General features: G+C 50.7%; 1 pseudogene; it reads left to right on the forward strand.

Moving 5' to 3' along the window:
• The first annotated feature begins 4,404 nt into the window (after positions 1-4,404).
• LOC138481836 (U2 spliceosomal RNA) lies at positions 4,405-4,514 on the forward strand (annotated as a pseudogene).
• The last annotated feature ends 3,657 nt before the right edge of the window (positions 4,515-8,171 follow it).

Consider the following 8,171-nt stretch of genomic DNA (forward strand, 5'->3'; position numbering starts at 1 on the left):
TGATATAGTGAGTTTGTGACAGATCCCAAATAATGCCAAGCAGTTTCTCCAGTCTCCAGTTTGGGCTGCTTGTATGGTGCGGGTGTGGCCTCGTCGGCTACTTCGGTAGTGTGAGGGATTGTGGTCGTGCACACGCAATCACGTTGCACACATGCTCTTTGGTTTCTGACGCCTGTTGTTCTTCTAGCACTGTGGCGTGATAGATAGTCGGCCGGGTTGTCTGCCCCAGCCCTTTAATCCACCTCAATGTTGAAGGGTTGTAGCTGTAACATCCACTTCTCAATCCTTGCTGGGGGATGTGGTGCGGAGCCTCTGAAGATGGGGATGAGGGGCTTATGGTCGGTGAAGACTTTGGCTGGCATCCCTAACAGATCTACTTTGAAATGGCGGCAGCCCCAGAGGATTGCTAACGCCTCTTTTTCGATTTGCGCATAATTTTGTTCAGTTTTGGTCAGTGCGCGGCTGGCGAAGGCAATGGGGTGTACTTCTCCGTTCCTGTCTACTTGCATGAGAACAGCTCCCAGTCCCTTCCGATCGCTGCGTTGGGCAGCCTCAAGTCTATGCAGATATGCTTTTGGTTGTTTTAGATTTTGAGCTACCACCGTAGGTGAGACCCATGCAGTTGGTCCTGATGTTTTTTCAATGATGCCGAATTTCTCTAATTTGTTCAGCTCCTTCTCAACAGCCTCTCTCATATGAAAAGGGACTCTGCAGTGACACACTGCTTTTGGTTCAATTGTTGGATCAATGTGCAGCTTGATGGTCCTGCCCCGGAGACACTGAATGCCTTGGAATACTCTGTGGTGTTTTTGGAGGAGGTGATCGATCTCGGTCAGTTAGAGGCTGAAAGCAAATTGGATGAGGTGTAGCTTTCCCGCCGTCCGGCAGCTTAGTAACGTCTCTAAGCCTGCGCCCACGATGTTTATTCTTGTCTAGCAAGAGTTGCTTTCGTAGGATAGGTTCGACCGGCATGAGCCTCGCACTGGTAGTGGCTTCTTGCAGCAGTATGCAAACAGCTGCACTCTTCTGTTTTGAAGCATCAGCATCAGTGTGTTAAACGCATGTGTGGGCATCACATTCACAGTCGTGCATGTGTCAATTACGACTTTTGCGGGGTTTTCGTCTGATATGATTGTGCAGGCTGATCTTTTCCTCTGCTTCTTGATGTTCCCTTGCTTTGATCCACATGGCTTTATTGCTGATATCATGTGCACCCTGTGCACCTTCTTGTTTGACTTCTTTCTCCTTTCTTTGCCATACCTTTCTGGTGAGACGCTTTTGCCGCTTTCTTCACTCTCGCTGCTGCTGGGCGATCTATGTGAGCTATCTACCGCTCTTGCTCTTCCTCTCCCTTTAGGATGATGTGGTGGCTCCTGCTGGTTGAAGTTCCTTCGGTGGTCTTGCTGTTGTTGTCCTCTTTCGTTCTGGTTAGGGGGGTGTAGACACACTGCCGCAAAAATTTGCACTTAAGGCAACGTGGTGCCACATACTGGACAGGGCTCTCCCCGGTTACATTGGCCACCGCACAACTTGCATGTGTCGTTTCACCCTTGTGGGCGAGACGGTCTTGGGTAGGTTGGGTGCTTGTCATCCTTGACTTACCGCTTCTTGATGGCTGTAAAGTCTTCACTTTGTTGGGCGCTGTCTAAGGGCAGACGCTAGATTGCCGCCTCAATTACTGCCACCTGGTCATCCGTAAGTTCCCTGAGTCGTCCCATTTTGACAATGCGAGTCAGTGAGATGTTCTTTTCAGATAAGACGGCTCTCCGCAGCCTCTCTGATGATAGCTGTTTATGACTTGTAGGCGGATGGCGAACTCTTCGTCCGGGAACTCGCACCCTACCGCAAGTTCTCGCAGCAGTACATGAAAATTGTCTATGGTTTCTTTTTCTTGTTGTCTGGCCATGCAGAAGTGGAATCTCTCATAGTCAGGGTTGAGATCTGGCTTGAATTTCCTGGTGAGAGCTAGCTTGGCTGCATTGTAGTCATCGGCTGTGCCGATTTTGGGGAGCGTGTTGAAAAGCCGCAAAGCTGCTGCCCAATGTTGAGTAGGAGGAAGGTGCTCTTTTTTCTATCCTCACTGATCTCTCTTGCCTGCAGATACAACTCAAATTGTTGCAGCAAATGCCCCAGCAAAGTGCAGCCCATGTAGAGAAAGGGTCAAAAGGCCCCATGAGCATGGTCAATGAAGTGTCCTGTGTGTCTGGACTGAACACGTTACTCCTTCTTTCAGTGTTGCTGGCCTGAGCCCTTGCTGTGCTGGCATTGGTACTTGACATGGTGAGGCTCTTTGTGGGAGTTTTGGGTGTGTTCCACACTGGTATATGTGTGTAGATGGGCACGTGCGGTCACGTGATTGTTGGGGTTTCCTTTTCCTCTGAGGCCTAGTGTTTGCCTAGTTTCCCGCACGTGGCCACCCGGATGTTTTAGTGCGGACGACGCAGAGTTCTGGGCTGGTGTTGTGGCCGTTATTGCTGGGTTTATGATTGCCCTGGGTGTGCTTGCGCACATACAGGGAATCCCCTTTGTACAGCCTGGCACGTAGTCCGCAGCGTTGAATACGCAGATGATGCAGGGGGGGCTGCGGGCGCTTACCGGAGCGTTGAAGTATCTTTGTGGAACGCTATCGTTTATCCGGTGGATGCACGACATTCCACCGGGGAGTTCGGCTCCTCCTCCGCGTGTCGCGTCGAAAGTTCAGAGCCCGTGTGGGCAGTGGCTGTTGATGCAGCAGGGCACGTGTGGCTGGCTCGCCTTCGTCGCCCGTGTTCTGTCTTGCGCAGGGGCCGGCCTCTGGTGGTGATTGTTTCCGGGGTTCTCAAGGGCAGACCCACTTGGGCCTTACGCGGGCAGCACAGAAAATAAGAGACGTGACACAGGGTATTCTGCATAAACCCGGACTGTTTCCAGTTCCGGTCATTCCTTTATTTATTTAACCCCCGTCCATGTCACGTGACATCGGTCTCCCGTAGTGTGCATGACATCACACCTTCTGTTCTGTGTGTTATCGCAATTGGCATCCGTGTGCTATGTACAATTAATTTTAAGTTCTTTATAAAAGGGAAAAATATAAATCTATGATCCCAATAGGAGCTACAATGGGGGGAAAAGTGTTTCTCTGTTCTGCAGCCAACATGCAGCAATCAAATGCCAGCCATCTTGACGTATACCTCCATCACAATATCTTCAAACATTTAATTAGAGATGCATATATTTAGCTCATGTTTAAAGTTGACTCCTTTCCGCTTTCTTTCCTCAAAACGCTCTTCACCAACTTCCAATATAAGCGCCTCAAATCGACCCGCTTTCCATCGGGACATGTTAAGGTCAGGGCCTACATCTTGCCATAGCTCTCAACTCTCACGCTTTTGACGGGTGTCACCCGCCTTGTAAAGAGCTGACTCAACCGGCAAGGCTCCTGCACGCCCATTCGTTCCAATGGGCGTCTCACCTGCCAAAAACAAAATAGGGTGATTTCACCCGCCTTTGCAACACAAATGGTTGAGAGCTATGGCATGCCCCAACCAAAATGTACACAAGATTGATGCATACACTAGCTCACCACAACACTGACGGCGACTTTCAGCACACTGAACCGTCCTCCAAGCTCACGGTGCACATCAATACACTTTCCATTCAACTTCCCCCAAAACAGGCCTTTCAGTCGCCGCCCCTCATGCTTCATTGCTCTCAAAGTACATGAGCAGTACCGCACCGACACAGCCCACGTACGTCAAACTGAGTCTGTGGTCGCTCAATATCTTGAGGAGATGTGACTGTCAAGCAAGGAGGCACATTTACATATACATGATGACATTCTGCAGATCATTTGCTTGTTATCAAACACTTTGTGTGTAAAGTGCAGTGGATTTTTTTGTACTTTTCTACCTCAAGGCGCTTTGTTATTCCTCAATGGGAAAGATCAAAGTACCCCTTCAACAGCCAACTCTATCCTAAAAGCACCCAACATTTCTCATCGAATTGCTGTGCATCCTTACCTGGGCATGTCAAGCCCAGGGAGACAAACGCCTCATCCACCCTCTCAACAAAAGCCTGAAAGGCGGGTGCCACTGGTAGAATAAAAGGCGCCTCTTCCAAATGTAGGCATTGCCCTCAGAGAACAATATGCAAACATTTACCTAAAGGCTGGTCTTCCAAGTGCAAGGTGTAGTGGGGGCAGATACTAAGGACAGGAAATCCAGGAGTGGCCATGTATTACACACCCGCCTTTAAAAGATACGTGTATGCACAAGAGCAGGGCGACGGCCTGCTTGTACGTCATACAGTTATTCCCATGCATTTCTCAAGTGGAGCAAACTTTCACTTTGTTTAACCAACACTGCAAATAGGTGCCGGCGGCAGTGGGTTAACACCATTGATATGATATAAGTCATTTATAATAAAATCGCTTCTCTGCCTTTTGGCTAAGATCAAGTGTAGTATCTGTTCTTATCAGTTTAATAAGTCATTTATAACGTGCCTGTACACAAGTGTTTCTAGGTCCGACAAGACAAGGAAGGGAGGACAGAAGGAGGACAAAACGACGATCGCAGTAGGCCTTGTGTCATTCAGATCGCGGAAGTGCGCGGGCTGGGGGAGAAGTGCCAGGGAGGTGGGGGGCATGGGAGGGTGCAAAGTAACTAGTAAGTGCAGCCGGGAGGTGGCTCGCAAGTGTAGAGAGCCAGGGGACTGTAGGGTTGCAGATACAGCCCCTGAAGTGGTTGGGAGGCTCGGGGGCAATGCAAGGGCAACCATTCATGCGGGAGCCTGGTCCTGTAAGTTAAGTGGGTGGGCAGGTAACCAGTATGCGCAGCAGAGCAGACACAGACATCAGCAAGGGAGAGAGAAAGCGGATGCGAAAAGGAAGATCTTGAGTTGCTTCCGGAATCTTAGGCGGTCCTGCTCAAATTTGAGAGAGGCAGGGAGGCTGTTCCAGAGGGAGGCCCCAGCCGAAGACAGAGATCTACCCCCACTCTCTGCCTTGAGAAGCGTCTGACCCTCAGAGAGTTGGAGGTGGATGAGCAGAGGGCTTGAGAAGGAAGATGCTTTGGAGGAGAAAGTTGGATGTAGTGTGGTCCCAGCCCCAAAAAGCCTTGTGGACGATGCAGAGGGTCTTGAACTGGATCCTTACAGCCACAGGGAGACAGTGGAGAGATTTCAGGGCTGGAGAGATATGATCCCTGGGCTTGAGGCCAAGGACAAGTGGCGCAGCACTGTTCTGGATAAGTTGTAGAGGGCGAAGAGTAGGGGCAGGCAGATTTAGAAAGAGGCTGTTGCAATAGTCGAGTCTAGAGAGGACCAGGGCTCTGGAGACAGTGAGCTTCTGGGGGAAAGTGAGAAAAGAAAGAATACCTCTGAGGAGGTGCAAACTGATAGTGTGACTTCCTAGAGACGTCAGAAATGTGAGGAGAGAAGGAGAGGGCGGAGTCGAAGATGACCCCAAGGTTCTTAGCCTCACTGAAAGGAGAAGGTAGAGGGCTCAGGGAGGGCAGCCAGAGTGAGAGAAGCAAGGTGTGAGCAGGAGTCCCAATGAGGAGGATCTCAGTCTTACTGCCATTAAGGCGGAGATTGTTGGAGGCACACTGTTCCTGAATTGCGGACAGACAGTCTGGTATGAGAGAAGGAGCAGTAGAGGCGGAGGGGAGCCTGAAAAACAGCTGGGTGTCATCCGTATAACACTGAAAGTTAGAGCAGAAGGTAGAGATGCGGTGAGCCAGAGGTGCCAGTTAGTTGTTAAATAGCCAGGGAGAGAGGGTAGACTCCTAGGGAACACCACAAGTAGAGAGAGAGATAGAAGAGAGGAAAGACCCAAGTTGGACCTGGGAGTGTCGATCAGTAAGAAAGGAGGTCAACCAGGCAAGGGCCTGACCACAGATACCCAGGTTGTCTTGGAGACGATTGAGCAGGATAGCATGGTTGACTGTGTCGAAAACAGAGGAAAGATCAAGGAGAAGGATGACAAAATGAAGGTTAGAGTCAAGATTGAAGAGCAAGTCTTAACAGGTTTTCAGGAGAGCAGTTTCCGTGCTTCTGGCTGCTCTGAAGGCAGACTGGTGGTCATGGAGACAACCAACAGATTCAGTATGTAGATTAAGCTGCGGCAAGCTTTTCTAGAAGTTTGCCCAGGAAAGGAGTGATGCAGATCAGGCGATAGTTTGCCAGAAAGGAAGGATCGGCAGAAGGGGGTGCACAAGGGAGTGCTTAAGAGGGAAGGGGAAGGTTCCAGTGGCAAAAGAGTGATTGCAGAAATCGGCCAAGGCTGGAGCAAGGGTGTCAATGTGGTCCTGAATGGTTCTGGAGGAGTAGGGGAGCACCTGCTTTGACAAGACTTTCATAGATCAGACTTGTCTAGAAACATGGTCAGGAGTGAACAGGGGGAAGGAGGAGAAAGGAAGAGGAGAAATGGCCGGAGAGGCATCTGGAATGGTAGAGGGAGTGGAAGAGAGAGTGGACAGGAGGCCCTGAGTTTTAGTGGTGAAATGAGATGCCAAGACCATGCAAAGGGCCTGGGAGGGAACAGGAGAGGTAGAGACTGCAGCAGGATTGGCCACCACCTAGTAGCATCCAAGAGGATGTTAAGGTCTATGATGAGGAGAAGCTGAGAGGTAGAGGCAAGGAGGGAGGAGGAGAGGACAGCCCACTCGGAGAGGAAAAGGGCGACCTGGCCAGACGGCCTGTAGATGGTGGCCACAGTGAGAGTGAGGCCAGTAGAGATAGAGAGCCTGCAGACCAGGCATTCAAAGAAGGAGTAGGCCTGCGTTGGAGTGACAAAAGCAGGTATTCACTCCGGGAAGATCAGAGCTACTCCCCCTCCAGGACAGTTGATTTTGGGTTCGGAGAGGATCTTGCAGCCATCAGGGAGTATAGTGTCAAAACTTGTGACAGAGCTGGCCGTGAACCAAGTCTCGGTGAGACAGAGTACATCCAAATCAAGCTCTTCCAGGAGACGGCCGATGTCTGAGGAGTGTTTGACAGCGGAGCTAGAGTTAAGAGTAGCGACGTGGAACAGATTGCCACCTTTGAAAGACTTCCGTGGAGGGGTACAGGCATGCGATACACCCTGCAGAAGTCTTAGAGGTGCCCGAGAATGGGCATAGGAGGATGGAGGAGGTGGAAGGGTAGTCAGAGAGGAAGAAGAGAGTGCCAAAATCTGCCTCCGGGTCATATTTGCAACGTTAGTAAAACAAAGTGAAAGTCATCGGCAGCAGCATCAGGAAAGCCAAGCCACTGCCTACTTTCACTTTGTTTGACTAACATTGCAAATATGATAGGTTATTTACAACCCAGAGGTTTCTAATCACAGACCTGGGGATCGAACCTGTGTTGCTCCATGTTGTCTTGTTTCCAAGGCAAGCACGTTGCCCCTGAGCTATCCTCCCAAGACAAATAGGTGCTTTGGATGAAAAGAGAAACGGGCCATGTAAACACTTTCTTCATATTGCCATATTTTCCCCCTTTATTTCTTTCCTGTGTTCTCCACATAAGCAATCAGAGCCTCCCCACACCCTCTCCTGTGTATCTATTCTAGTACCCTATGTGTGTACTGTCCCATCATTGGTTGAAATGTGACAGATGCCGGTAGGGCACGAGGAATCTAGGATGGTCATGTGACTATGGGTTAGGAGGGAAGGTCTGAAAAGGAATAAAGTTAGTTCCCCGCAAGACCCTGTGTCGAGTGATTCCTCAGTCTGTGTCGTGTGTCAGCGTGAATGAATGGCGAGTTGTACTGGAATCCCCGACGAACGTTGAGCGGGTGCTTTGCTCGCGATTGGAGCATTGCTGGCTGCCTAAATCGTGAAGAGACCACCACGGGCGCAGTGATCGATCAGCGCAGCCTACAAGTAAGGCGGCGTGTACATACGAGTGGCCGGCTCGCAATGAGGATGCCTGCCGATCGGAAGGCGCTACAAGGAGCCTGCGATCCGTTGCACCCGACCGCCACGGCAAAGTGAACCACATTGACTTTGATGTTGCTGACTGTCAGGCTCCGACACCCAATCCCCCCCCCCCCCATCTGCCCACAGACGCTGCTCTGTGCAGGCGGTGCACACACCTAGGCCCTCAATCCATGACCCGTGACCGCTGCACTGGCCTTTGCAAAGAAAACGCCCTAGCAGATAGAGGAGAGGAGCACATGCTGCCCTCCAGCACCCCTCATCTCTCGATCCCCG

The sequence above is a fragment of the Ambystoma mexicanum genome, chromosome 5p (assembly GCF_040938575.1).
Source record: "Ambystoma mexicanum isolate Mex_15411 chromosome 5p, UKY_AmexF1_1, whole genome shotgun sequence".
Taxonomy (NCBI): domain Eukaryota; kingdom Metazoa; phylum Chordata; class Amphibia; order Caudata; family Ambystomatidae; genus Ambystoma; species Ambystoma mexicanum.